This window comes from Lepus europaeus, chromosome 3 (genome assembly GCF_033115175.1).
Source record: "Lepus europaeus isolate LE1 chromosome 3, mLepTim1.pri, whole genome shotgun sequence".
In the NCBI taxonomy this organism is placed as follows: domain Eukaryota; kingdom Metazoa; phylum Chordata; class Mammalia; order Lagomorpha; family Leporidae; genus Lepus; species Lepus europaeus.
In genome coordinates, this window is record NC_084829.1 from 54,162,838 (window position 1) to 54,190,382 (window position 27,545).

Below are 27,545 nucleotides of genomic sequence, written 5' to 3' on the forward strand. Positions count from 1 at the left end.
GTAGCTTGACCCAGGATGGTAGCCTTAGTAATTTGAGAGCTAGGAAAGTTGTTGGCATTTCCATTCTCTTCATAAGTAAGTGACTTGCAGCAATGAAAGCCTGTCTTACTGAAGGTTGATAGGCCAGGCAACTTTCCAGTGCTCATATAGTTACTGGGCAGTAGGCCAGCTCCTGCTAGACACATGGACAGTGAAGCCATTGGTTCATGCTTTAACTGTGGTTCACTCAGGATTATCAGGCAAAAGGCTGCCTCATCTGTTGCTGGGAACATATTGAAATCCCATTGACCATAACTCAATTTGCTCCCCCTCCATTTTTTCCTTGTGGAATAGGCTTCCTCATAGCATGGAGGCAGAATGCACAAAGAACTCCCTCTCTGTGAATTCTCAGACATTTAACCCACGTGTGTGTTCTTGGGAGACACCAGCACATACCCATGAGTGAGGAAAGCTGATCCCAGCTAAGGTTGAGCCCTCCTGTGTGCTAGAAAGGGCTGTTAGAGCAAATACTGTCATATAAAACCTTCTGGCTATTTCACATCAGCCACCATAAATACATAGAAATAGTTTAAATGCTGTTTTTCAGGTTTTCCAAATTCTCCATTTCCTGCTGGTCTTCAATGTGATTCCAGTGTTGGAGCTGGAGCCATCTGCTCTGAGTTCACAACGCTTTACTCAGATGTGTCATTCTCAGTCTTCATCAGTGAGGTTTGCTTTTTAAATTTAAGAATGTAAGAAGCTTTTGTTATCACAGAAACTCTTTATGGAGTTACTTAAAATTCCCTATTCTAAAATTCTTTGTGGGTGGGCATTCGGTGCAGGCATGGAAGACCCAGACTGAGTTCCAGGCTTCTTGCTTTGGCATGGCCATCGCTGGTTTCTATATTGGGGAGTGAACCAGAGAATGGAAGTTATCTCTGTGTGTCTCTGCCTTTCAAATAAATATTTTAAAAAATTCTTTGTTACTCACAAGGAGAGGACACACATTCTTTCATGAAGAACCAACAGTGCAACATATATCCTTGCAAAGAAGCCAAGTTGATGATGATTGTCCAGCAAAATCAGTCTTTGCTCCTTCCTTCCAGTACTCATGAAAAGTACTGCTTTTTTCTTTTCAATATCTAAATTGTTCAGTGCTTGCTTTCTTTTTCTTCTCATTTACCAGGGAGTGTGACATCATGTCCTAATCTGAATTTTGGATGCTGTCTTACTATCCCAGATAAACTATAGATTGCTGCTTCTTGAAGATGCTATACTTGTGCTAGTTATAGACCAAAGTGTGTATCACATGCTGTTGTTTAAGTACCTTGGTAAGTTTTGAGTGTGAGAAAGATAAGTGTGGAAACAGCTTGCAGAATCCTAGGGGTCAGGAAGGCATTTTGTAGATCAACTTTCTATATGGTTTTTTAGTACCCTTCATACAACAGGACCAAGTGGTCATCTGGCTTGTGCTTGATTAGAGAACTCACTGAATCCCTAGAGGTTACTACTGGGTTAACTCAATATATAAATATTTTTTTTTCCTTTACTTTTTCTTCTGTTGGTTCATAACAAGCATGTCAGTTCATTTACCTTGTGACAAGCCACAGGCCATTTGCTGACCTGAAAATCTCCTCTACCAGTCCCCTTTCAGTTTCTCATGGGGCATGACCACAGCTTATCAGTAGCCTCACTCTCCTGGTTCCTCTGGACTGAGTAGTCCCAGTATGCTACTCATGATTACCTGTAAGCCATACACGGAGAAAGAACGTGAACTTTTCCTTGGAAATGTAGTACATGTGTTGCTCAGGTACTCTTTATTTATTTTTTTATGAAGATTTTATTTATTTATTTGAGAGGTAGAGATGCAGACAGAGAGGAAGAGACAAAGAGAAAGGTCTTCCTTCCATTGGTTCACTCCCCAAATGGCTACAATGGCAGGAGCTACACTGATCTGAAGCCAGGAGCCAGGAGCTTCTTCCAGGTCTCCTACATGGGTGCAGGGGCCCAAGCACTTAGGCCATCTTCTATTGCTTTCCCAGGCCATAGCAGAGAGCTGGATTGGAAGAGGAGCAGCCGGGACTAGAACCAACGCCCATATGGGATGCTGGCAACTCAGGTGGAGGATTAACCCACTGTGCCATGGCACCAGCCCTTCGGTACTCTGTAATGGCAGTAGGCACCAACTCTTGACTCTGGGATTGGGTAGGGGCATGAATGCACTTTGGATGTGGAGTTCTGTGGATCTGTGAAGAGGAAGAAATCTTCAGTGAGTGGATTCTAATTTTTGACTGCCTTAAAAATGTCATTGTAGAGGAGCCTTCTAAGCTGGGCAGGCAGTCATTCCTCAGGCTGAATGTTAGCCTGCCCCTCTGGTGTTGAGTGAACTCTCTCAAGTATCACTGTTTTGAAATTAACATTGTGGGGGCTGGCACTGTGGCGCAGTACATTAATCCTCCTGTGGCACTAGCATCCCATATGGGCACCAGTTCTAGTCCTGGCTGTTCCTCTTCCAGTCCAGCTCTCTGCTATGGCTTGGGAAAGCACTTGGAAGATGACCCATGTGCTTGGGCCCCTACACCCATGTAGGAGACCTGGAAGAAGCTCCTGGCTCCTGGCTTCAGATCGGTGTAGCTCCTGCCATTGTAGCCATTTGGGGAGTGAACCAATGGAAGGAAGACCTTTCTCCGTGTCTCTTCCTCTCACTGTCTTTAACTCTGCATCTCAAATAAGTAAATAAAATTTTTAAAAACATTAACAAAAAAGAAAGTAACAGTGGGAATTTACAGACATGTCACTGATGTGGAACACAGGGCGTCTTATCAACATTGGAGGTGTGCTTTCAGTTCCCGGACTTGGAGAAACAGAGGAGGAAGGGCACTCTCCAGTGCCGGCTTCAGAAAGAAGAGGTGATTTGATTTTTTTTTTTTTTTCAAATAAAGCTAGAAATCATTCTGTGTTGACACTCAGAAATAGTGTGGCAGTTGCTGAGGAGCTGGGAGGCCTTCATGTGACAGGGAAGCATGCCAGATGGCTGTTTCTATGCGGTCTTCCACCCAGCAAGCTTCCATGGCTGTAAATCCAGGTCTAGCACTATGTCTCCCAGACTTGGCTGCTCACCAGGGTCACCTGGGGACTTTATAAACCACAGCGCGTGGCTGCACTACAGATCTGCGGAACCCAGCTTTCTGTGGGTGGCACCTAGGAATGATGATGATTGTACAGCAGACGAACTGGTTGGCAGGAGGCAAGTGGGGGACAGGGCTCTGACCAGCTTTTAGAGCCATAGACTAGATGTCATCTGGGTTGGAAATTATAACCTTTTTGTTCTTTTGGTTCTACATTCTATATTTTTATAGTGAATACTTTTTTTTTAAGGTGCCTTCCTCTTGTATTGCTGTATTGTTTTATTTTCCTTCTATACTATTGTTGGCTTCTTTTTAATACTTGAGTAGCTTCCTGCCTGAGTGCCCTGAAAGATGTTTTTATATAAAGAGGAATGGCATGACCACGGTTCCCTTGTCCCACCTTGCTGGCTGTGGCAGCCATTCTCTCCATTAGTCTCAGAAGAATGTGACAGGCCAAGGCAACATTTCTCTGGGACTCTTGGGCTCCCAGCCCCTCCTACTGACACTCTGCCTACAGGTGCACCTGCTCCGGTGTGATCTTTATATATTTCCCCTCTAGTTTACACATCTTTCTTTCTTATGGATTCTGGCCATGAGAAATGGGTTTGGATTTTTTTTTTAATATTTTTGTTTATTTGTTTAAAAGATTTATTCATTCATTTGAAAGGCAGTGCTACAGAGAGAGAGGGAGAGGCACAGAAAGAGATCTTCCATCTCTTGATTGATTCCCTTGATGGCTACAATGGCCAGAGCTGGACCAGGTTGAAGCCAGGAGCTGAAAGCTTCAACCAGGTCTCCCTCATGGGGTCAGAGGCCCAAGTGTTTGGACCATCTTTTTCTGCTTTCTCAGGTGCATTAGAAGCAAGCTGAATGGAAAGTGAAGCAGCCGGGCCGGGACTTGAATGAGCGCCCATATGGGATGCCGGTGCTGCAGGTGGTGGGCCACAGTGCTGATCTCTAATTTTTTTTTAAAGATTTATTTTATTTATTTGACAGAGTTACAGAGAGAGGTAGAGACAGAGAGAGAGGTCTTCCATCCATTGGTTAACTCCCCAGATGTCCGCAATGGCTGGAGCTGAGCCTATCCAAAGCCAGAAGCCAGGAGCCAGGAGCTTCTTCCAGGTCTCCCATGTGGGTGCAGGGGCCCATGGACTTGGGCCATCTTCCACTGCTTTCCCAAGCCATAGCAGAGAGCTGGATCAGAAGAGGAGCAGCCAGGACTAGAACCGGCGTCCGTATTAGATGTCGGCACCCGAGGCCAGGCTTTAACCTGCTGTGCCACAGTGACAGCCCTGGTCCCTAACATTTTAACCCTAAATAGATCACACCATTTCCAGCTTCAGTTTGGTTTTTGTTCATGATACAGGAACCTCCTCAGTCCTTCCAAGCCAGCTTCATATTAGAAGAGATGTCCCACCACACTCTGACTCAGAGGTGCAAAAAGAATAAAGAGCCTCTGCCACTTGCCATGGATAACACATTAGGAGCTTGTGCTTGGTAATGTGAACTCTTGGTAATGTGACGCTCCCACATTCAAGTCCGTTTCAGCTTGGCCTACTCTTCAGCATGTCTTTACTCCAATTAGATCAACTGTGAGATGAATGTATGGGGTGAGAGAAATCCTTGTTTATGCAAATATACAGAGTGATTCACTTTATTCATCACCTTACTCTGTATTCCTCAGCCCATATCTTCAGCATCTCAGAAGTTAGACTCTGAAGGTCTAATTTCAAATTAGTGTTACATACAATGCTACTTTTTACCCCAGCCTTTTTACTTTTATTTAAAAATTGTTCCCTCCATCATGAAAATTTAATACCAAAGATGTCCTGTATATATCCCATGTCCCATTGAACAACCAGAAACCATTGTTAACAGCTAAGATTTTATATCTTCCCTTACCCTCATCAGTTTTGTCCTCCAGGGAGACTATATTGCCTGTGTCATGCATACATGCTTTAACACGTCTGCCCAACCCTGGCCCTGTCTCAGGTAAGGTATACCTGGCTTCTGGGTAATTCCAATAGGCCTCCAAGGTTGGGATCCAGTGATCTAACCCTGTATTTCCAAAACTTGCTTGATCATATGGATTAACTGGGAACACTTGTGCCTTAACAGGTAGGTCTAGGAATCTGCGTGTAATGATTGCTCCAGCAGTTCCTGAAATTTGGCATACTTGTTTTCATTCCTAACATAAAAGCTGCCTCTCCTCATTTTTCTGACAAAGTGTTGTGAGGTAGGCTGCTTACAAAACATAGATACACCCTAAATATCCTGAGTTGGAACTTATAATAATGCATTTTCAGATAAACGCTTTAATAAAAAGACAGTCAAAATAGTGTCATGTTACTTCACTGGACACCTAGGCCTTGAATATGTACCTAGTAGCAGAAGTATGGTAGGTTCCTATGATGCAGTTTATTACCATAAAGAGATTATTAATCTAGTGGAGAGAAGCAGTTTCAGTTTTGTCCAGGTAATGGGGTAAAGGCTTCAGTGAGGTCATGGCATTTAAGGATGAGTAAGATGATGATAGCTGGTGAAAGGTTGTTAGGAACAGCAAAATCATGATTCACTGGGACTGGAGCATGGTGTGCATAGGCCTATGGGTGTGGAAACTGAAGTTAGAAAGGCCATTGGGCCGGCCCCATGGCTCACTTGGCTAATCTTCCGCCAGTGGCGCCAGCACCCTGGGTTCTAGTCCCGATTGGGGTGCCGGATTCTGTCCCGGTTGCTCCTCTTCCAGTCCAGCTCTCTACTGTGGCCCGGGAAGGCAGTGGAGGATAGCCCAGGTGTTTGGGCTCCTGCATCCGCATGGGAGACCTGCGCTCCTGGCTTCGGATCGGCGCAGCACCGGCTGTAGCTGCCATTTGGGGAGTGAACCGTTAGAAGGAGACCTTTCTCTCTCTGTCTCACTAACTCTGCCTGTCCAAAAAAAAAAAAAAAAAAAAAAGTCATTGGGGCAGTTGTGGGGCTGAAGTTAGGAAGGACATTGGACTTGCAGTCTCAGAGACTGTAAGGCGTGGCCCTTGCTTTACATGTCTGTATAGCCTTAGCCTTTCTAAAGTTCAATGTGTAACAACTGATTGCTTACTGGGCAGTTGTGTTGGTGGCATCAGATACTCATATCTGATGAGTAAGCATTTTCTAAGCTCTCAAAACCTATAGAAGTATTATTGATGTTATTAGAATGTTAGGTTAGGAGAGCCTTGGATAGGAAGCTAAGCCATTTGTACTTTGTTCTGTAAATAGTGGACAGCCATTGAAGAACTTTGAGAAGACATGCTCACACCTGTTTATGCTGCACTAGGGGTCAGATAGACTTTTATAGACTCATTTGAAAACTTAGTCACAATATTTCACGCCCCCACATGTGCGGAAATGCATTCTGAGTTCCCAGCTCCGACCCATAAGTGAAGGTCTGGAATGGAACCTTTAGAGAGTTGGAGACTCAAAGGTTGACTTAAAAAAAAAAAAAAAGGGTCATTAGGTCATCTTTTCTACCTGCTTTCCTTCCTTTCCACAGTCTGTTGGCACTGGAAGGAACCCAGAGGTCTAGTTGAGTCCATTTGCTATCTTGAGTGTTCCTGGCTTTGCTGCTTGGTATTTCCAAAGCCAGACCTGAGGCAGAGGAGCCCTGTCCCCAAGCAGCACCCTTGTGGCTCTGAGCGAGGCAGGCCATCACCTGAGGGGCTGGCTAACCACAGCTGTCTCCGTCTTCTGTGTGCACAGCTCTTTTCCTGGGCCTCCCCTCTCACCTGCATTCCTTTTGTGCCCTGCGTAGGTCCATCCTTCATTCAGTCATGACCAACTTTGTCACTGAAAAGCCTTTAGTCCGTTTGAGTATGTTTCAGTTCACATTTTGCCTTGTTTTGTTTTTGAAAATTTGATTAGTATGATTTTTTAAGTTTACTTGCTATACTGGGATAGTAGCTCAAGTACTTGGAAGACTGTGGGTTACTGGACTTAATTAGTATTTAAGTTTTTTCTTGAGACCATTTAAGCATTTGGTCCCAGCAGTCTGTTGATTTCTGCATATAATGATTTTTTTATGTGTGTGGTCCTTCTCTGCTTTTGAGAATGAAAGAGGTCTTAAAATGTATTGGTATGATTCTTGTTTAGCACTTAACCCCAGCCTAACAGTTGTTCTCTGAGGGTTGCAAGATGTAACAATTGAATCTAAGACTCTTAAACTTGAAATGTTTTAGCAACTTGCATACTTGGTGTTAATGATAGCTAACACATTTATTAAGCATTTCTCAGGTAGGCATTCTTCTGAATTATTTTCTCTGAATTCACTCTTGTAATTGCCACTGCAATTGGATAAGGCATAGGTATCACTGTTATCCCTTTATACAGGTGAAAAAGGTAAGGCACGGAGAGCTTAAACCACTTGCAGGTATGATGTCACACAGACAACCAGTAAATTGGATTTGGGATTCCACAATGCATCTTCTATTCCCTGCTGTTTATTGTAGAGAAGCGTGGATTTATCCTGAATCCAGGCACAGAAATACCTGTTTAATCCGGGCCCAGGTGTGTAGCCTCTCTGTGCTTCAGTCTTATCATTTGTGAAATCAGAGTAGCTGCCTGGTTCAGGATAGTTTTTAGGATTAAATAAGATTATGTATTCAGAGCCCCTGGCACGTTAGAGGCAGTCTCATGATTTTAGAGCCGCTTTTGTAAAAAGTAGTGTTATAACATTTTGAAATTAGACTTTCAGAGTCTATTCTAGTAATGAATCATTCGAATTTTAAATTGCTTTTGTCCATTTATATGAGATGATCCTCCTCACAGAAGTTGTTGATGGGTCATGGGCCTCAAATACCAGGCTGTAGAAGGTGCTTTCCAAAGAGAAAAGGAGGGTCCCTGTTGGGTACTGCTGATGTGAGCCAGTAAGCCATGATGTGGGAGATCCCGTTTCCTTTTATTAATATGGGAAAAGGGTAAAAAGCTGGACTCTCAGCTGGAGACAGGAGCCTGGGAAAGTTGTAGCAGAAAAGTTTTCGACGCCATTGAGCCACCTCAGAAAATTGCCCTGGGTAGTTTGAATGTGACACACCATTTTGTGTGGACACCAAGGAGCTGTTAACTTATTTCCTGGAAATCCAGGACCTGAAGAATACTATTGTCTCTTCTGTTTTACTTTGGAATTAGGTTTGGGGATATCTTTTAAAATACCTCTATTCTCTTTCTCTTCAACATTATTTTTGATCACCTGTCACAAAGAAAGATTTCTAACCTGGAACTCTCAAGGTGGTATGCTAATAAGTACCATAGTAGGTTGTGTTTGTACAGAGGAATGAGTTGGTCAACAGATGCAACCAGAGAGCCAGAACTGAACTGTGTCCTCCCATGGATGCGGTGGTAATGGGGTGGCTCACATGTGACCTGCGAGCCACCTCTGGCATCTCTGCACATTCTCATGTCAAACAAGCACTAGGGACGTTTTGGCCTGGCAAAGTAAAATTTCAAGAACATCAAAAAGGGCAGCTTTTCATGAAAAGTGGCACTGGCAGGGCTTTGCCTTTTCTCGTTACAAAGAAAGCAGACTTGTTATTTAGCATTTAATCAGACATCACTGCAGCACATGGGAGCTGAACTGAATCTGGTGGATACTAATGGCTTCTCTTGTTCCTTCAACAGTGAGGCAATTCAAAAAGTTTTCAGTTAGGTCTTGTGTTTGTGGTTCTTCATCTGGATTAATATTAGAATTTAATGTTTCATTCAGTTTGAGGAGTTAAAATGTGGCGATTAGCATGAGACCAGTTTTGTTTTGGCATAACTGTTAGTGAGTTGCTAGGGAATATACTCTCAGTTTTTTCCATTTTCCTTTTTCACTTAACTGTTTTGGTCAAGGGTAGAAAACTGTGAATTTATATGTGTGAAAAATTTAAACATCTTAGAGGATTTATTTTGAAGATGCAAGGCAGCCTGTGTAAACACTTTGGAATGTATGCCTATCTGGGTGGAGAGAAACCCTTATAATACAGGTACATGATTTTCATCCTGAATTGTGACTGTAGAAATGCCAGTGTATGTTGTGGCTCATGTGTGTTAAGAATATGTTGGAAAGTGTTTGGGGGCAAGTTATGTGCTTTTCCACTATTCAACTATACAGTTTTACAAGTAGATTATTATGTTTCTGAATGCCTGAAGCCTAGGTAGAGCCTAACAATATGAATAAGCAACATTGCACAATTAATCCAACTCACAAAATTTTTACTAAATGCCAAAACCAAATTGTACATTTAAGTTGATTGGAGTCTTGTGGGACTTGGTATGGATACTTCGAGTGCTTAGGTTATTTGTTCTTTTAGTGTTTGCTGTATTTTATTGCTTGATGACACTCCCTTCCTTCTTTTGGAAAAGTATTTTGGCAATTCCTTGAAAGAAACTTTCCAAAATAAATATGGCAACGTGATGGCTACCATTGCAGGGCTTAATCTGTTTTGCAGTTTAAGAGATGAGTCTTTGGCTGCTACATCTTGAATTAACTGGTTATTCAGGTCCCTCCCTAACCCTTAACAATCTCTGTTTTAATAATGGTTTATAAATTTGGTCAACTCAAGTATAATCGACAATAAGAGACAAAGTAATTCTCTTTCACCTTTATTTATAATTTGTCCACACTAAAAGTACCATTAAATGTTATCTTGGAAGATTATGGTCCATTCTTGAGGGATTATAATCTGTTCAGTCCGATTAATTTTTTAAATACTTTTTCAGTGGCTGAGTCCTTCATTTCTTGCTGGCTGTCCAGAAAGATCAAATCCTGGCTGGGAGAAATGTCAATTTGTTACTTCAGGAGATGAAAGAATGTTAACTAGTCTGTGATACTAAGGTTTTCTGTTCATCCAAGTTAAGGACTCATCAGCGTTGCCGTTCAGAAGACAGGGCGCTGACCTGTTTGTGTGTGCACTTGAGAACACTAAGCAAGAATCTTCCTGACACAGTCTGAGTACTCCAGCCTTACTTGATGCCTCATTGGAATCTTTGATCCCTTTGGTGTAGTGTGACTGATGAGAAAATAGCCTAATTGACCTTTTTTTTTTTTTTCTGCAAAGAAGCACACAGATATAATCTATGATGACAAGAGACATATCCTTTTATAGCAGTTTGTGCCTCATTTATTATGATTTTCATGTTTTACCTTGTATTTTAATTACTGATCCATATATCCTGTGTGATCTCCTGGGTGTTTCTTAGGTGTAGGGGCTACTTATTTGAATATCTTCACCTTCACTTCAACACCCTGTGTGTAGTAGGCCTATTAAACATTGAGTGTTTTTGTTACTGCTATTAGCCTGAATAAGTCATACTGAATCCATGACACAATGCCTTCTAAACAGAATTTCATTCTGTTTGAGTCATATAAAGTTTTCTCAATACAATGTGTGAAAAATTCAACATTACTGAAAATTTTATGTCAAAATGTAAGATCACTTTACCAAACTTTATCAAATATTTTTAGTACTATAGAGAGAATAGATTTTGAGTAGTTCACAGCTATAAGAATATAATGCTTCCTTCTCTCCATTCCTTTCTCCTTCCTTCCTTCTTTTATAATAATAATAAGTTTGACTTCTTATTAGAACCCTTTTTCTGCTCTGGAAGCTGATTATAGTCTTCTCTTCTCATCTAAAGGGGATACATCCCAAGACCCCTTTAGAAACCTGAAATTGCAGATAGTGCCAAATTCTACATAGGTTGTGTTATTTTCCTATTGAGAACTTTCACCTTTTAACTTAATGGAAGCACTTTATGTCTTCTCTTTGGCATATGTGAATTACCAGTATCACTATTCGTGTGTATTGGGACCATTATTTGGTTAAACAAGGGCACTTGAAAATAAGCACTGCAATACCAGGACAGCTGATCTGATAACCAGGAAAGCTGCTGAGTAACTACTGTAGATACATCTACAGCATGGATACTACACTGAGCAAAGGGATGGTTCACATACCCAGGGCCGGGCAGTGTGAGATTTCATCAGGCTAGTCAGAATGGCTGGAAGTTTAGAACTTATAAGCTGCTTATTTTTTGGAATTTTCCGTTGAGTTATTTTTGGACTGTGGTTGACCATGGGTAATTGAAACTGCCACTGTGGATAAGGGGGTAACCACTGTATACATTCATCTTTTCACATTTTGCTTGGCGATACAATTGGTTAAAATGTGGAGGGAAACAAACTTTTCTACAGATAAATAGAAGCTTTGGTTTTCTTTGGTACAAAACATCAATATCAAAAAATTGAATCAGACTCAACCATTTGGTTTAGGCTTTTTTTTTTTTTTTTTGTAGATTTACCATTTTTAAGGAGCATTTTCCTAAAATTACATTGACATCTGTTAACAAAATAGGGATTGTATGGGATATTCAATTATGTAGGATACTTCAAAAAGTTCATGGAAAAATAGAATTAAAAGATACTTGTATTTTGGTACCCCAAGTTTTGAAATCCAGGCATAATTTTTTTCATAATATATGTTTGAACTTTTTAAAAGTCTTTCATTTCCTTGGATTTTGAAAATTTTGCACAGAAATATCTTTTAATTCCGCTTTCCATGACCTTTTTGAAGTACCCTTATATGCAATTTTATGTCATTTCCCCCAATAATCATATTATTAAATATTTCCCTGAAACTTGATTTTTTAATAGCCATATCATGGTTAATTGTTTGAGTTTACCATCCTGTATTTAATCATCACCTATTGTTAGCATTTCAGGTTGAGGTTGTTTGTTCCCCTGTCATAGTTGATACTTCTCTGTGCCTTGCCAGCCCTGCTAATCCAGCTCTTGTCAGTTCTGTCTGTGGCATCAATCACTTCCTCCCATGTCCAACAGTATGTCCCTCCTTTGGTTCCCAGTAAAGTAATGCTATCCTAATGTGTATCTAACTTGTGATTAAAGTTTTACTAGCAGCCTTATTCACTCTTCTGTTTGTAGCATAAATAGACATTCTTGGCTTCATGATTTTCAGAGTGATTTAACCTTGAGTGGTATTAGTTATAAGGGAGCAGGGAAATGTTGGGGCATTTCCATTTTTGTTGAGCTTCATTTATGGTGACAGCTTGATAATGTGAGAACACCTTGAAATCATTAAAATAAACCAGGTAAGGAGAGGATAAAATGACTAGTGGAGGCCAGAAAATAGAAAAATTAGAGAATTATTTTGAGCAAAGTAAAGGGAAGTACCTTTTTTATAAATGCTCAAGTAAGCACATGCTAACACTCAGTGGGATATTATTTCTCTGAAATTTGGTTAACCTGTGACTTTTTAGGGCTGTGGAAGGAAAGGACTCAACTCTCATTGATGCCAAAGAAAAAGGTATTTATGTCTCTGAAATATGGACCTATTAAAAAGTTATTTCTTTTAGAGCAGGAAGGGCTTTCTTCCTGTGACTTATTTAGCTTATTTGTACTATAGGCAAATAAATGGGCAATGGAAATCATATTTTTCCCTATTTCAGATTGTAAAGAAAATGTTTTATTGAGAGATCAAAACCTTTATCTCATTTTGTATTGATTATCTACTCCCTGGCCCAGTAATGCATGATTATAGCTTTCTGTTTTCTGAATCAGTATTTCAAATTCTTTTGATTATAAATTGATAATTTACAATTGTATCAATTTATAGGGTACAAAGTAATGCCATGAACTGTGCAAATAATATGGAATAATGAAATTAAGCTAGTTAACATTTATCAATCCAACTATAGCACTTTTTGTGGTAAGAACATTTGAAATTTAGCGATTTTGAAATATACAATGCTATTAACTATATTCACCATGGTGTGCAGTAGAGCTAAAAAATAATCTTATATAACTGAAATTTTGTACCCTTTTCCCCTTGTCTCCTCATTCTCCCATCTTCCCACTTGTGTAGTGAGGACTCTGCTCCTATGAGTTTGGTTGTTTTAGATTCCGTATGTGAATATCTGTGAGAACATGCAGTATTTGTTACTCTGTGCCTGGCTTTTCTCAATTCTCGTTATGTTCTCCAATTCCGTCTATGTTGTCAAAAATGACAACATAGTATTTCTTTGTAAAGAATGTGCTTCATTGTAAAGACTGAATAGTATTTCATTATGTGTATTTGCTACATTTTCTTTATTCATCTATTGATGGAAACTTAGACTGATTCCATAACTTGGCTATTGTGAATAGTGTTGCAGTTATCATGGGCATACATACACATCCTCCTTTTAAATCTTGATGAATATTCAGAAGTGTTACAGCTGGATTATGTGGTAGTTCTACTTTTTAGTTGTTAGAGGAACCCCCATATAGTTTCCATAATGGCTGTATTAATGTATTTTCTCACCAGCAATCTGTAAGGGTTCCCTTTTCTCTACAACACTTTTTAAAGATGTATTTATTTACTTGAAAGAGTTACAGAGAGGTGAAGGCAGAGAGAGGGGGTGAAGAGAGAGGAGCCTTCCATATGCTGGTTTACACCCCAAATGGCCCCAATGGCTGGAGCTGAGCCAATCTGAAGCCAGGAGCCAGGAGCTTCTTCCAAGTCTCCCATGTGGGTGCAGGGGCCCAGGGACTTGGGCCATCCTCTACTGCCCTCTTAGGTCATAGCAGAGAGCTGGATCAGCAGTGAAGCAACTGAGACTCGAACTGGCACCCATTTGGGATACTGGCACTGCAGGTGGTGGCTTTACCTGCTACGCCACAGGTCTGGCCCCCACAACACTTAAAAAAATTTTATTTATTTATTTGAAAAGCAGAGTTAGAGAAGGAGAGACAGAGAGATCTTCCATCTGCTAGCTCACAACCCCAGATGACCTAAATGGCCGTGGCTGTGCCAGGCCAGTACCAGGCCAAAGCCAGAAGCCTGAAGCTTCTTCTGGGTTTCTCATGCGGGTGCAGGGGCCCAAGCACTTGGGCCATCTTCCACTGCTTTCCCAGGCACATTAGCAGGAGCTGGATGGAAAGTGGAGCAGTCAGTACTCAAACTGCACCCATATGGGATGCCAGCACTGCAGGCAGTGGCTTTATCTGCTATGCCACAGCACTGGCCCTCTCCACAACACTTCTTAATCTTATGTCTTTTTGATAATAGCCTTCTGATAGGTGTGAGATGATATCTCACTGTGATTTTAATGTACTTTGCCCTATCTTAAAATTTTTATGTTTGTATTTATTTACTTATTTGAGTCCACCTTAGCTGGGCTGGGGCTTAAGCTGGGAACTTAAAAAACCAGTTCTCCAGGTGAATGGCTGGAACCCAGTGACTTGAGCCACCATGCTTCCTTGCTGTGTCTGGCATTAGCAGGCAGTTGGAGCCAGGAGCTGGAGAGAAAGACTAACATAGGCACTGCAGTGTGGGACATGGGTGTCCTAACTAGCATGTTAATTGCTAAGCCAAATGCCTGCCCCTAAACGTACCTTTTAATTCCATATTCCCATGAAGTTTTTGACGTACCCTTGTATTCCTACTCTTTCATTTTTGTTATTGGAAGAGTTTAAAATCTTGATGAAGAGTGGGATGGGAGAGTGAGTGGGAGATGGGTTGGCTGCGGGTGGGAGGGAGGTTGTGGGGGAAAAAGCCACAACAATGCTAAAGTCGTACTTTGTAAATTTACATGTATTAAATTAAAAAAAAGAAAGAAAAATTGGTATTATTTCTTTGTTAAATTTGTTAGAATTCAACTGTGAAACCATCAGGTCCCAGGTTTTTCTTTGGTGGGAGATAATTTATTACAGACTCAATCTTACTACTGATCCATTTAGATTCTCTGTTTCTTGGTAATTTGATCTTAGTATGTTGTATATGTCTAGGAATTTATCCGATTCTTCTAGGTAATCTAGTTTGTTGGTATGTAATTGTTCTTAGTTGTGTCCTATGATCCTTTGTGTTTTTGTGTTACTAGTTGTAATCTCTCTTCTTTGACTTCTGATTTTGTGTCCTTTTTTTTCTTAATCTAGCTAAAGGTTGTCAATTTATTTTTTAAAAAAATAGCCTGGTACTGGTACAGAAACAGATGGATAGACCAATGGAACAGAATAGAAACACCAGAAATCAATCCAAACATCTACAGCCAACTTATATTTGACCAAAGATCCAAATCTAATCCCTGGAATAAGGACAGTCTATTCAATAAATGGTGCTGGGAAAATTGGATTTCCACATGCAGAAGCTTGAAGCAAGACCCATATCTATCACCTTACACAAAAATTCACTCAACATGGATTAAAGACTTAAATCTACGACCCGAAACCATCAAATTATTAGAGAGCATTGGAGAAACCCTGCAAGATATAGGCACAGGCAAAGACTTCCTGGAAAATACTCCAACAGCACAGGCAGTCAAAACCAAAATTAACATTTGGGATTGCATCAAATTGAGAAGTTTCTGTACTTCAAAAGAAACAGTCAGGAAAGTGAAGAGGCAGCCAACAGAATGGGAAAAAATATTCGCAAACTATACTACAGATAAAGGATTGATAACCAGAATCTACAAAGAAATCAAGAAAATCCACAACAACAAAACAAACAACCCACTTAAGAGATGGGCCAAGGACCTCAATAGACATTTTTCAAAAGAGGAAATCCAAATGGCCAACAGACACATGAAAAAATGTTCAAGCTCACTAGCAATCAGAGAAATGCAAATCAAAACCACAATGAGGTTCCATCTCACCCCGGTGAGAATGGCTCACATTCAGAAATCTACCAACAACAGATGCTGGAGAGGATGTGGGGAAAAAGGGACACTAACCCACTGTTGGTGGGAATGCAAACTGGTTAAGCCACTATGGAAGTCTGTCTGGAGATTCCTCAGAAACCTGAACATAACCCTACCATACAACCCAGCCATCCCACTCCTTGGAATTTACCCAAAGGAAATTCATTTGGCAAATAAAAAAGCCATCTGCACATTAATGTTTATTGCAGCTCAATTCACAATAGCTAAGACCTGGAACCAACCCAAATGCCCATCAACAGTAGACTGGATAAAGAAATTATGGGACATGTACTCCATAGAATACTATACAGCAGTAAGAAACAACGAAACCCAGTCATTTGCAACAAGATGGAGCAATCTGGAAAACATCATGCTGAATGAATTAAGCCAGTCCCAAAGAGAAAAATATCATTTGTTTTCCCTGATCGGTGACAACTGAGCGCCAAAGGGGAAACCTGTTAAGTGAAATGGACACTATAAGCAACAATGAACTGATCAGCTCTTGTCCTGACTGTTGATGTACAATGTAATACTTTATCCTTTTTAGTATTTGTTGTTGTTGTTGTTCTAGTACTATTGGTTGAACTCAGTAATTAACACACAATTATTCTTAGGTGTTTAAATTTTAACTGAAAAGTGATCCCTGTTAAATCTAAGAGTGGAAAAAGAGAGGGAGGAGATGAACAATTTGGAACATGCTCAATCGGACTGGCCGCAAATGGGTACCTACTTCTTTGATGGTACCCTTCTCCGAAGGGAGGAGAGAACTTCCACTTTGACTATGACCCTATCGCAATAAGATCAAAGTCAGCGAACTCTAAAGGCTTCCATAGCCCTGGCAACTCATGACTAGAGCCTAGGGAGATTACTGACGCCATGAACAGGAGTGTCAAATTGTTAAATCAGCAACAGGAGTCACTGTGTACTTACACCCCATGTGGGATCTATCCCTAATGTGTCGTCTAAAGCCAAGTGATGCTATAACTAGTACTGAAACAGTATTTTTATACTTTGCGTTTCTGTGTGGGCACAAACTGATGAGGTCTTTACTAATTATATACTGAAGTGATCTTCTGTATATAAAGAGAATTGGAAATGAAAAAAAAAAAACAACCTGGTGTTAAAATGGAAATGGCATAGAAAATTAATTAATTTGAAAAAAAATTATGTAGGATCTCTGTCTTTAATGTGCTGTACATTGCTATTTAATGCTATAATTAGTAATCCAATGGTAGTTTTTTCACTTTATGTTGCTATATGGGCAAAATGTTGAAATCTTTACCTAATATATACTAAACTGATCTTCTGTATACAAAGAGAATTGAAAATGAATCTTTACATGAATGGAAGGGGAAAGGGAGCGGGAAAGGGGAGGGTTGCGGGCGGGAGGGAAGTTATGGGAGGGGGGAAGTCATTGTAACCCATAAGCTATACTTTGGAAATTTATATTCATTAAATAAAAGTTTAAAAAAAAAAACCTTAGTTTCATTGATCTTTCCTATTTTTTTAAAGATTTATTTATTTATTTATTTGAAAGGCAGAGTTACAGAGAGGCAGAGGCAGAGAGAGAGAGTGGTCTTTCATCCTCTGGTTCATTCCCCAAGTGGCTGCAAAGGCCAGAGCTGTGTTGATCCGTAGCCAGTACCTGGAGCTTCTTGAGAGTCTCACACGCGGGTACAGGGGCCCAAGGATTTGGGCCATCTTCCTCTGCTTTCCCAGGCCACAGCAGAGAGCTGGATTGGAAGTGGAGCAGCTGGGACTTGAACTGGCATCCATATGGGATGAAGGTACTGCAGGCAGCAGCTTTAGCTGCTGTGCCACAGTACTGGCCCCATACTATTATCTTTGTAGTCTATCTAACTTATTTGTGGCCAGATCTTTATATTTTCCTTCCATCTGCTAAGATTGGGCTTGGTGTGTTTTTCTACTTCCATGAGGTGTCACATTAGGTTATTTATTTGAGATCTTTCTGTTTTCTCATTTAGAGGTTTATTGTTAAAAGCTTCCCTCTTAGAAATGCTTTTGCTACATCCTGTAAATCTTACTTGGTTGTGTTTCCATTTTGATTTGTCTTGAGAGATTTTTAAATCTCCTTTTCATTTCTTCATTGATCCAGTGGTTGTTCAGGAGCATTTTATATAATTTCCATCTGTTTGTGGATTTCTGAGCTGCCTCTGGTTATTGATTAGTTTATTCCATTGTGGCTGGAAAGGAAATTGATACAGTTTCTGTCTTCAATTTGCTGAGGCTTGTTTGATTGCCTACTGTGTGATCTATTTTGGCTAATATGCTATGTACATTTGAGAAGCATATGTATTCCATTAATGGTGGATTGATGTCCTATTTGTGTTTTTTTTTATGTATTTTTTAAAGATTTATTTTATTTATTTGAAAGAGTTACAGAGAGGTAGACAGAGAGAGGTCTTCCATCTTCTGGTTCACTCCCCAGATGGCTGCAATGGCCACAGCTGCACCAACGGAAGCCAGGAGGCAGGAGCTTCTTCCGGGTCTCCCACATGGGCGCAGGGGCCCAAGGACTTGGGCCATCTTCTGCTGCTTTCCCAGGCAATAGCAGAGAGCTATGAGATAGAGATCTCATAGGAGAGATCGGAAGAGGAGCAGCTGGGACTAGAACCGGTGCCCATATGGAATGCCAGTGCTTCAGGCCAAGGCTTTAACCTGCTGCACCACAGCGCTGGCCCCTGTATGTGTTTATCTTGTCTAAGACATTGGTCATGTCCAGTGTTTATTTACTCTCTGGATGATCTATTCACTATTGAAAGTGCAGTGTGTCAATGTATCTCTCTCTTCAGAGCTTTACTATTTTTAAAATATATTTAGATGCTCCAATGTTGGATGCATATATACATATTAAATGTGTTATAATCCTCTTAATGATTTAACCCTTTTATTATTGTATAATGTCCTTCTTTGTCTCTTTTTTTCAGTTTTTGACTTAAAGACTATTTGTCCCAGTACAGATATTTTTGCTCAATTGTGGTTTCCATCAATATTTAAGTACTGTGATTATTTTTTGAATTTCATTCTGTGTCTCAAGTTGTACAACATTATCAACAAGTTCTAATTTCCAGTTGAATAGACAGTTGTCCTTTTTGAGTTTTACCAGGACTTCTCTGCTGCTTAGGGATACCTCCTTTTTTGGCTCTAAGATCTAGACCAACCTTTTTTTTTTCCTTTTATGCTCTTTTGCTTTCTCATATTATAGGCATACAAATATAAAATTCTGTCATCTGTTTTCCCTGTCTCTTTGAGCCTTACCCTTGCCCAAGGCTCTATCTGGATGTTATTATGTACGCCCACGATCCTCTGGAAATTGATTCATTTGCTTATCTGTGTAGATTTCTGTACTTTCATGTCTACTCTCTGACTGGATTACATTGACAGTGATGCCATTTATATGCTCTCACATGCAGGTTTCATTAGCAGAACCTTTCTTCTCACATCTCATTAACCAAGATGAAATACAGCATTGGCATAATTTAGTAGTTACCCTTTTCCCAGCTAAAATTTTTTCTCCTAGATGCTTAGTTTTCCTTAGGTAATTAGAATATAATTTCACAAATGTGTTTCATTTGCTGCATAATTACTTGAGGGTTTGTGCTCTGTGATCTTCCTACATGGTTCTATTTTGGAATTTTTCTCAAAAAATGTTATTAACTGGTGTGCAGTGCCAAGGAAGCTGCTAAGTGTTCCTGGACCTCCATCTCCTTTTCTGTTAATTGGAGATTAAAAAGATTTTTCCTCACTGGTGGTGAAAGGGATTCTAGTAGATAAAAGTACCTCCATGTCCCTGGTTTGGTCTTTTGTTATTACAAGGGATTTGTTCTTCATTGATGTCTGCATGGTTTTTTTTTGTTCTTTATTGGGATAATAATTCATATACCAAACAACATACTCACTTAAGGTGTGAAGTTGCAGGGTTTTAATGTAGTCACAGTTGTACTTACCATTACAGTCAATATTAGAACATTTTTATCTCCCCAAAAGAAGCTGCATACCCATTAGCAGTCATTTCCAATTTCCAAGGGAACTGGTAATCTGCTTTCTGTACTTTTATGCATTTTAACTCCATGCTTAGTATTATATTGTGTGCTAGTAGGAATTTTGTTGTCTTTTTTTAAATTGCATTGAAGATAGTTTTTGAAAATAATCCTATAACTTTTAGAACTAAAAAGTGTTATTTGATCATTTAATGCTTATTTTTTACACAAAACAGAGGACAAGAAAAGTCAAATGATTCACCTGGAGAGATTCTTATTCTATATTTCTTTATCAAAACATACTGAAAAAGGTCTTATTAACACTTATTAATAGTCCTTTTTTTGTGAAATATTTATTTATTTGAAAGGCAGAATTAGGGAGAGAGGGAGAAGAAGAGCGAGAGAGAGGGGGACAGATCTTCATCCACTAGTTCACTTGTCAGTTGGCTGCAGAGGCTGGAGCTTGGCTGATCTGAAGCCAGGAACTAGGAGCTTCTTCTGGGTCTCTCATGTGGGTGCAAGGTCTTCTGCTTTTCCAGGCACATTAGCTGGGAGCTGGATCAGAAGTGGAGCAGCCAGGACTCAATCTGGTGACCATATAGGATGCCAGCACTACAGGTGGTGGCTTTACCCATTAAACCACAGCACCAACCTCATTAGTTATTTTTTTAAGTGTTTACTAATATGCTTTCAAATGCTAATTCTAGATATGAGATATTGTTGAGCTTTCTTCCTTAAACCAACTGGTTCTGTGACTATTTCTTTGGTTGTTCCTGTTGTCTATAACTTGCACATATATGAAAATAGCTTAGCTTAGCCAAACTTTATTATTTTCTCGTTCAGTTTGCTTTGGAAAAGCCATCAGTCTGTAGTCAGCCATAGAATGTTGTAGCATACCCTCTTTGTTTTTCATATGTGTTCTTCTGCAGCACATTTGATGTTCCTATGTCATTTTGTGCTGGGTTACTTAATCTATCACATTTTTTCTACCAAAACATCATTTCCATGTGATTTCTACTTTTCCTTCCATCTACAAGAAGAGGCTATTTCTCTAAACTCCCCTTAACATGGAACATGGGTCAACTTTATGACTTGGTTTGAGCAGTAGAATGTGGCAGAAATGACACGTGTATTTCAAGGCTTTGGCTGCAAGAGTCCTTGCAGCCTTGCCTTACCCTTTTGGAATGCTGTCTCCAAGCTTCATGTAAAAAAGTCACTCTAGCTTACTGGAAGAAGAGCAGAGAAGCTCCAGCAGATAGCTTGGCACTCCCTGCCAGATGTAACAGTGAGACCAGGGTGAGTCTTCCAGCCTTTCTGACACTTAGCTGAATGTAATTGTCACCTCACCCCCAATATGAGGAATTAAGACAAAAATCCATGTTGATTTGAGTCACTAAATTTGGGGAGTTTTATCTTGCAACAAAGGCTCACTGATACATGTATTAGCATTGTAGCAACTATGAGATGATTAAAGAATGTGATCCATGTAAAGTCCTTCACTCACTTTTATGTTTATTAGTTATGGGCACTCTGTTCTCCCCAGCCCCCATGTAATACCTTTGCTTTCCATTATCACTAACTCTGATGAATTAAAATAATTTGATATTCTTGGTGCAAATTGGCATTTTCATTCTTGATTAGTAAGTGGTTGAGAGCTTAATTTTTTTTTTTTTTTTTTTTTGCTGTGAAATAAGTCATATGTAGTCATCCTACTGTATCTATAGGGGGAGTTGTTCCAGGACCTCCTGCTGATACCAAAATCTGTAGATACTCATACCCTTTTTATAGAATAGTGTATTATTTGTTTATAATCTTCCAAATACTTTAGATCATCTCTAGATTACTTAAAATGCTTAATGCAATGTATAAACATTTGCTTTACTATATTGTTTAGCAAATAATGACAAGAAAAAATCTGTACATGTTTAATAATTACATAAGTTTTTTTTTTTTTTTTTTTTTGACAGGCAGAGTGGATAGTGAGAGAGAGAGACAGAGAGAAAGGTCTTCCTTTTTCTGTTGGTTCACCCCACAATGGCCGCCGTGGTTGGCGCGCTGCGGCCGGCGCACCGCGCTGATCCGATGGCAGGAGCCAGGTGCTTCACCTGGTCTCCCATGCGGGTGCAGGGCCCATTTGGCCATCCCCCACTGCACTCCCTGGCCACAGCAGAGAGCTGGCCTGGAAGAGGGGCAACCGGGACAGAATCTATGCCCCGACCGGGACTAGAACCCGGTGTGCCGGCGCTGCAAGGTGGAGGATTAGCCTAGTGAGCCGCGGCGCCGGCCTAATTACATAAGTTTTGTATAAAATGTTCAGTTCATGATTTGTTGACTCCTGTGTATAGAAAATGCTTAATGCATAAATGCAATTGTAATAGCAAACTATAAAGAGGACACTTGCAACTGCCACTCAGATTGAGAAATTGAATATGGCTGGGAATGCCAAAGCCTTCTGCATGCTCTTCCTGATCATAATCCTCTCCCTCAGCCTACCGGTAGTCACTAACTTGATTCTACAGTGTTCACTTCTTATCTTTTTTTTTTTTTCTTTTTTGTATAGATTTTTACCACTGTAGTATGCAACTGTAAACAAAATGGTTTGGTCTGGGTGATTTTTTCCAACATTTTTGTAATGGAATATTATAGTCTGCATTATTTTGTGTCTGGTTCCAATTACTGAATGTTATCTCATATTTATCCATATTATAGTTAATGGTTTTCATTTTCCTTGTAAGGATATACCTATATTAGAATACTATTGATGGATTATTTAGAGTTTTGGTTTGTTATGAATTATTTTGTCAAGCAATTTCTCATATGTATTCTGGAAAAAGATCTATAGGAGTTTTTTTTTAAGGTACCCATATATTCATATATGGAGGAGTATAATTTCTGTATAATAAAGTTAGTTACTTTTTGTAAGTCTCAGAGAAAAGATCAACTCCAGATAATGCCAGTGCTAACAATGCATACTGTGTTGAGTGTTAATCTTAACTATTTATTGGTTTACTGTGTCTTTGTAGGTAATTGGTCAAAAAGGCAGTCTAGAGGGGGACAGGAGTGGGTTGTGAGAGTTGTGTAGGATGGAAAGGGGTCAGGATTTAGGTGGAGTTAGAATGCTTCCAAAGGGAAATCTATGAGTAAATTTTGTCATTATTGTTTGAAATCACACAGTTTTTTGAGAGTGTGTAACATTCTTTATAGTATTATCCCCCACATGAATCTATAAAAGTGGTTTACATTTTGTCTACATTATGGAGGAGAGGTTTCGGTGGTCCAAGGCAATTGATTGATCCTTGGCCATATAGAAATAAAAAGGGACACAGCTCTTTTAGGACTGAGATTTCCTTTGTTTCTTTCTCACAAGCAGAAGGAAGGTTCTAACACTCTGCCTAAAGAGAAGGAAAAAGAATCTTTTCAAAAATAGAGTGGGAAAAAACCATTTTTTTTTTTTTTTAGCCAAATTAAAGACTCTGTATCTACTAAAATCAATGGTGGTATAAGAAGACTGGGGTAGTTTAACAACCAAGGCAATTTGGGTTTCTTTGCATATAATTGTACAGAATGTGCTCTAAGTGGGTCAGTGAGCTATAATCAAACATGGTGGAGCTGAAGAATGGTGTCTGTGTGTTCTATCACATGATTGCACTGTGCCAGGGCACCCTGCCAATACAGCTACATGAATTGTTCTTCATGTGCCCTGGCTGATGGCAAAAACAAGGCAAGGAAGTTTACAGCTTATTGAATTCTTTCCCTATCTGTGGAAGTCAAACATTTGAGATTTAATAGAATTTTAGTGATACTGTGTCAGTCTTGTTGGAAAGTAGTAAATTTAAAGCATTTGGACACTATATTCATTCAGATTATATCAGGACAATGAAGGAAGGACTGAAGAATGACTGGTTTCATTTCAGGATCACGTCTGATAGTTTTTTTTTTTTTAAAAAAAAACATGCGATCTGTGCTCTAAAGTTGAATAAACTAGTACTTGTGACAGGCTTTAGTTGAGGATGCTTTTAACATGTAGAACAAAACCTTAACTACTTGCTATTATGACTGCTGCTGGATGTGGGGATTTGCAGGCTGGTGTTTCTACAGCCATAAAGCTGTCTCATTATTCACTGTAGATCTAAGTACTCTATTGATTTGATTTTTTTTTTTTTTTATTTCTGAGTGGTTCCTGAATGTACGGAATTGGTGATGGTTTTTGTACTTTTGCTATTATGCCTTTCTTGGAAAACAAAGTAAGCTTTTCATGCTTGAGTAAACACATTGATGTATTATGAAACTGTCAGACTCTCTGAACAATTGGCATAAGCTCAATTATTCAAATATGTGACTCTTTTGAATGGCTTTTGTATTAGCTGATGCTTTAGCACAGCCAGCATTAAGAAATTCAGTACCTTTCCTTAATAAATTAAATCTCAACAGTATAAGTAAAGAAATTGAAAGGATTAGTCCTATTATGGAGCACTTTCTTCATTATCATATATAGCTAATTGGTTGTGATCATTTCTTCAGACTCCTGGTTCATTTTATTTTCAAATATATTTAAAAAAAATTTGAAGCTGTTTATGGATTATCCTTACCAATTTACATGGTTATTTCCACGCCACCCACCCCCCGTGTTCTCTTCCTGTCAGTACATAAGCACTTATATTCTGTTGCCTAGTGTACCTGAGTTTTGTTTCTTGTTATGTTTCTGTTGTAAATCCTTTACAAAGTTCTGTGGTCTTTATAATAATTTTATTGTTTGTGTTATAGTAAATCATTTATCAACGTGATAATCATTTATTTGAAATATTTAGTTTCTAGTTTTTTATTTTTACTGATAGTAATGCAAATATATATATTTGCAATGTTGTTTTTAAATTTTTCAATTATATTATAAGAAATGACACCCAGAAATATGTCAGCAGACTTGAAAACTTGCCCAATGACTTTCCAAAAGGCAATGTCTTTTTATATGATTATATAAATATACAATCATTTTTACCAGTTAAAAAGACAAAGCCTGGCCGATGCTGTGACTCACTAGGCTAATCCTCCGCCTGTGGCGCCAGCACTACAGGATCTAGGCCCAGTTGGGGCTCTGGATTCTGTGGTTGCTGCTCTTCCAGTCCAGCTTCCTGCTATGGCCCGGGGAGGCAGTGGAGAATGGCCCAAGTGCTTGGGCCCTGCAACCTGCATGGGAGACCAGGAGGAAGCACCTGGCTCCTGGCTTGGGATCGGCGCAGCGTGTCGGGCATAGCGGCCATTTGGGGGGTGAACCAACGGAAGGAAGACCTTTCTCTTTCTCTCTCACTGTCTAACTGTCTCACTGTCTCACTAACTCTTCCTGTCAAAAATAAATAAATAAATAAAAAAGACAAAGCCTATTAAATGATAGCAGCATCCTACAAAATTATCATTTGGACCGTTCTGTAATATTAATATAGGCTTCCATTTGTTAATTTAGTTTCTATTTGTAGAAGAGTAATATATGCAAATAGTTTTTAAAAACCCAGTAAGCTCTGTAGTGTGACAGTGAAAAACAGCAGCCTCTTTCGTTTCCTTCCCCACTCCCAAGTCTGGCTTTTGAGAACTTGTAACCCATGGCTATTTTTACTAGTATCTGCCTCCTTGTTGCTAAATGGCTTTTACTATTGGATTCCAGCCTCTCTGTCCCCATATTTTACAGTTATCAGTTGATTTTTCATATGGAAGATGAGGCTTCCATACTCTCAGTATTTATATAATAAAAATTTTGGTTTTATCAATATAGATACTGTAATGTTATGACTGTTAGTATTGTTCTTATTAGAATCTTACATTCATATTATTGCTTTTTCTTATACTTTTTTTTTCTTGAAATTTATAACTCCTTTCCTGTTTGCTTGCTTTCTTTTCTCTTTCTGGTTCTGTTTTATTACTACACATTCTGACCAAATTGTAAATCTCCTCTTGATACTCCCAGATGCATCAGATAACCCGTCAGATGCATTTTTATTTATTGTTTTTTTTTTTTTTTTTCAAAAATTCCCTCTAGGATCCTTCACAATTTTTTCCTGTGTGGACAGGTTGCTCTGCAGGAATGTGCCCAGCTGACATCTTAGAATTCCCTTCATGATTTCATCCTGGGAGTTTCTTTCTTTCTCAGATCCTCTTTCTTTTTTAAAAATAAATTTTTAAATTTATTCATTTCCATTTTATTTGAAAGGGAGATAGACAGAAATAGAGATAGAGGAAGTGAGCTTCCTTCCACTGGTTTGCTACCCTAATGACTGCAACATCCAAGACTGGGCCAGGTTGAAACCAGGAGCCTGGAACTCAACCTGGGTTTCTTACAAAGGTGGCAGAGACCCAAGTACTGGAAACACTGTTACTTACTAGTGTGTGCATCAGCAGGAAGCTGCATCAGAAGTGGAGGAGCTGGGACTCAGTGGGGGATTCAAACAAGCAGCCCAAATGCTTTGACATGGATATAGGCATCCAAGTGGAAGCTTAGCTGCTGCTCCAAAGCCCACTCCTAGATCTTCTTTGTTTTAAATTTACATTCACATTTTTGTTGGTTTCTGAGCTAGATGGAAGGAAGATAAGTTTGAGACCATTCATGTCTTAAAGTGTCTTCATTCAGTTTATCATGTTTGATTGATAGCTTGGGTGTGTTGTTTTAGATTGGTAATTATGTTTTACTGGAATTTTGAAGACATTCTTTCGTTGTCTTCTCTTTTCCCTGCTGAGTCCAGTGGTGGTCTGATATCCAGTTCTTTGTTGTGACCTTGTCCCTTTGATTTCCAGTCTCTGTAAGCTTTTCAAATCTTATTTCTGGAGTTTTGACATTTTATAGTATTCCTTGGTAGGTGTCTTTTTTCATTAGTTTGATAGGCCACATGGTGAACCCTCTCAAGCCAGAAAAGCATGCTCTGTAGCCCTCTTTGTTTTCTCTCTGAGATGCATGTTATTTTGATGTAGTACCTTATGGATTGATCCTTCATTTTTTCCTGTTTTTCTTTTTATTTCCCTAAGTTCATTGTCTTTTTATTCTCCCTTCTGAGGAATTTTATAAACTTTGTTTTCCATTATTTTATTGTTGCTGTGATTTTTTTTTTAATTTCTAAGAGTTGATTCCTGTTTCTTGCAGTTTTGCTTTTTATGGTATCATGCCACTGCTTCTTCTCTGATTACTCTGAGAATATTAATTATATTTCATGTTTAATGAAGCTTTTTTCTGCTCCCTGAGTCATGTTTGTTTCCTCTGAGGATTTGTGTGCATACTCTTTTTTCTTTTTTGCACTTTTTGGGCTTATCCTAAGTATCCAGAGAACCTTGGTTCTGTTTAAATATGCAGGACCTGAGGTGTGTGGTGTGGTGTGGTGGGTGAGATGGGCATATTTGGGAAGCTCTGGGTGAAAGAGTAGAACTTGTAACTTGGGGCATGTCTATAGGATAATTGCTGTCTGTAAGTAAGTGTATGCTTGTGCCAGGGTTTGGGCGGTGGGAGCTGAGGGGAGAAGACTTCAACTTGGTCCCTTGTTTTCAGTAGGATTAACTTACCCCTGCCTGCAGCCATGCTCAGGGGTGCTTGCAACCATCTCTTAAAGAGAGAGAGTTCCAGTTTCCTGCCTGTTTATGGGGGGTAGAGACAAGAATATGGGGATTTATTATTTTTTAAAAATCTATGTATTTATTTGAGAGGTGGAGTTATAGACAGAGGGAGAGACAGAGAGAGAGAGGTCTTTCATCTGCTGGTTCA

General features: G+C 39.5%; 1 protein-coding gene across 1 annotated transcript in view; it reads left to right on the top strand.

Annotated features, from left to right (window-relative positions):
* LRRC1 (leucine rich repeat containing 1) overlaps nt 1–27,545 on the top strand; it is a 146,039-nt gene that overhangs the window by 37,138 nt on the left and 81,356 nt on the right. The window lies entirely within an intron of this gene.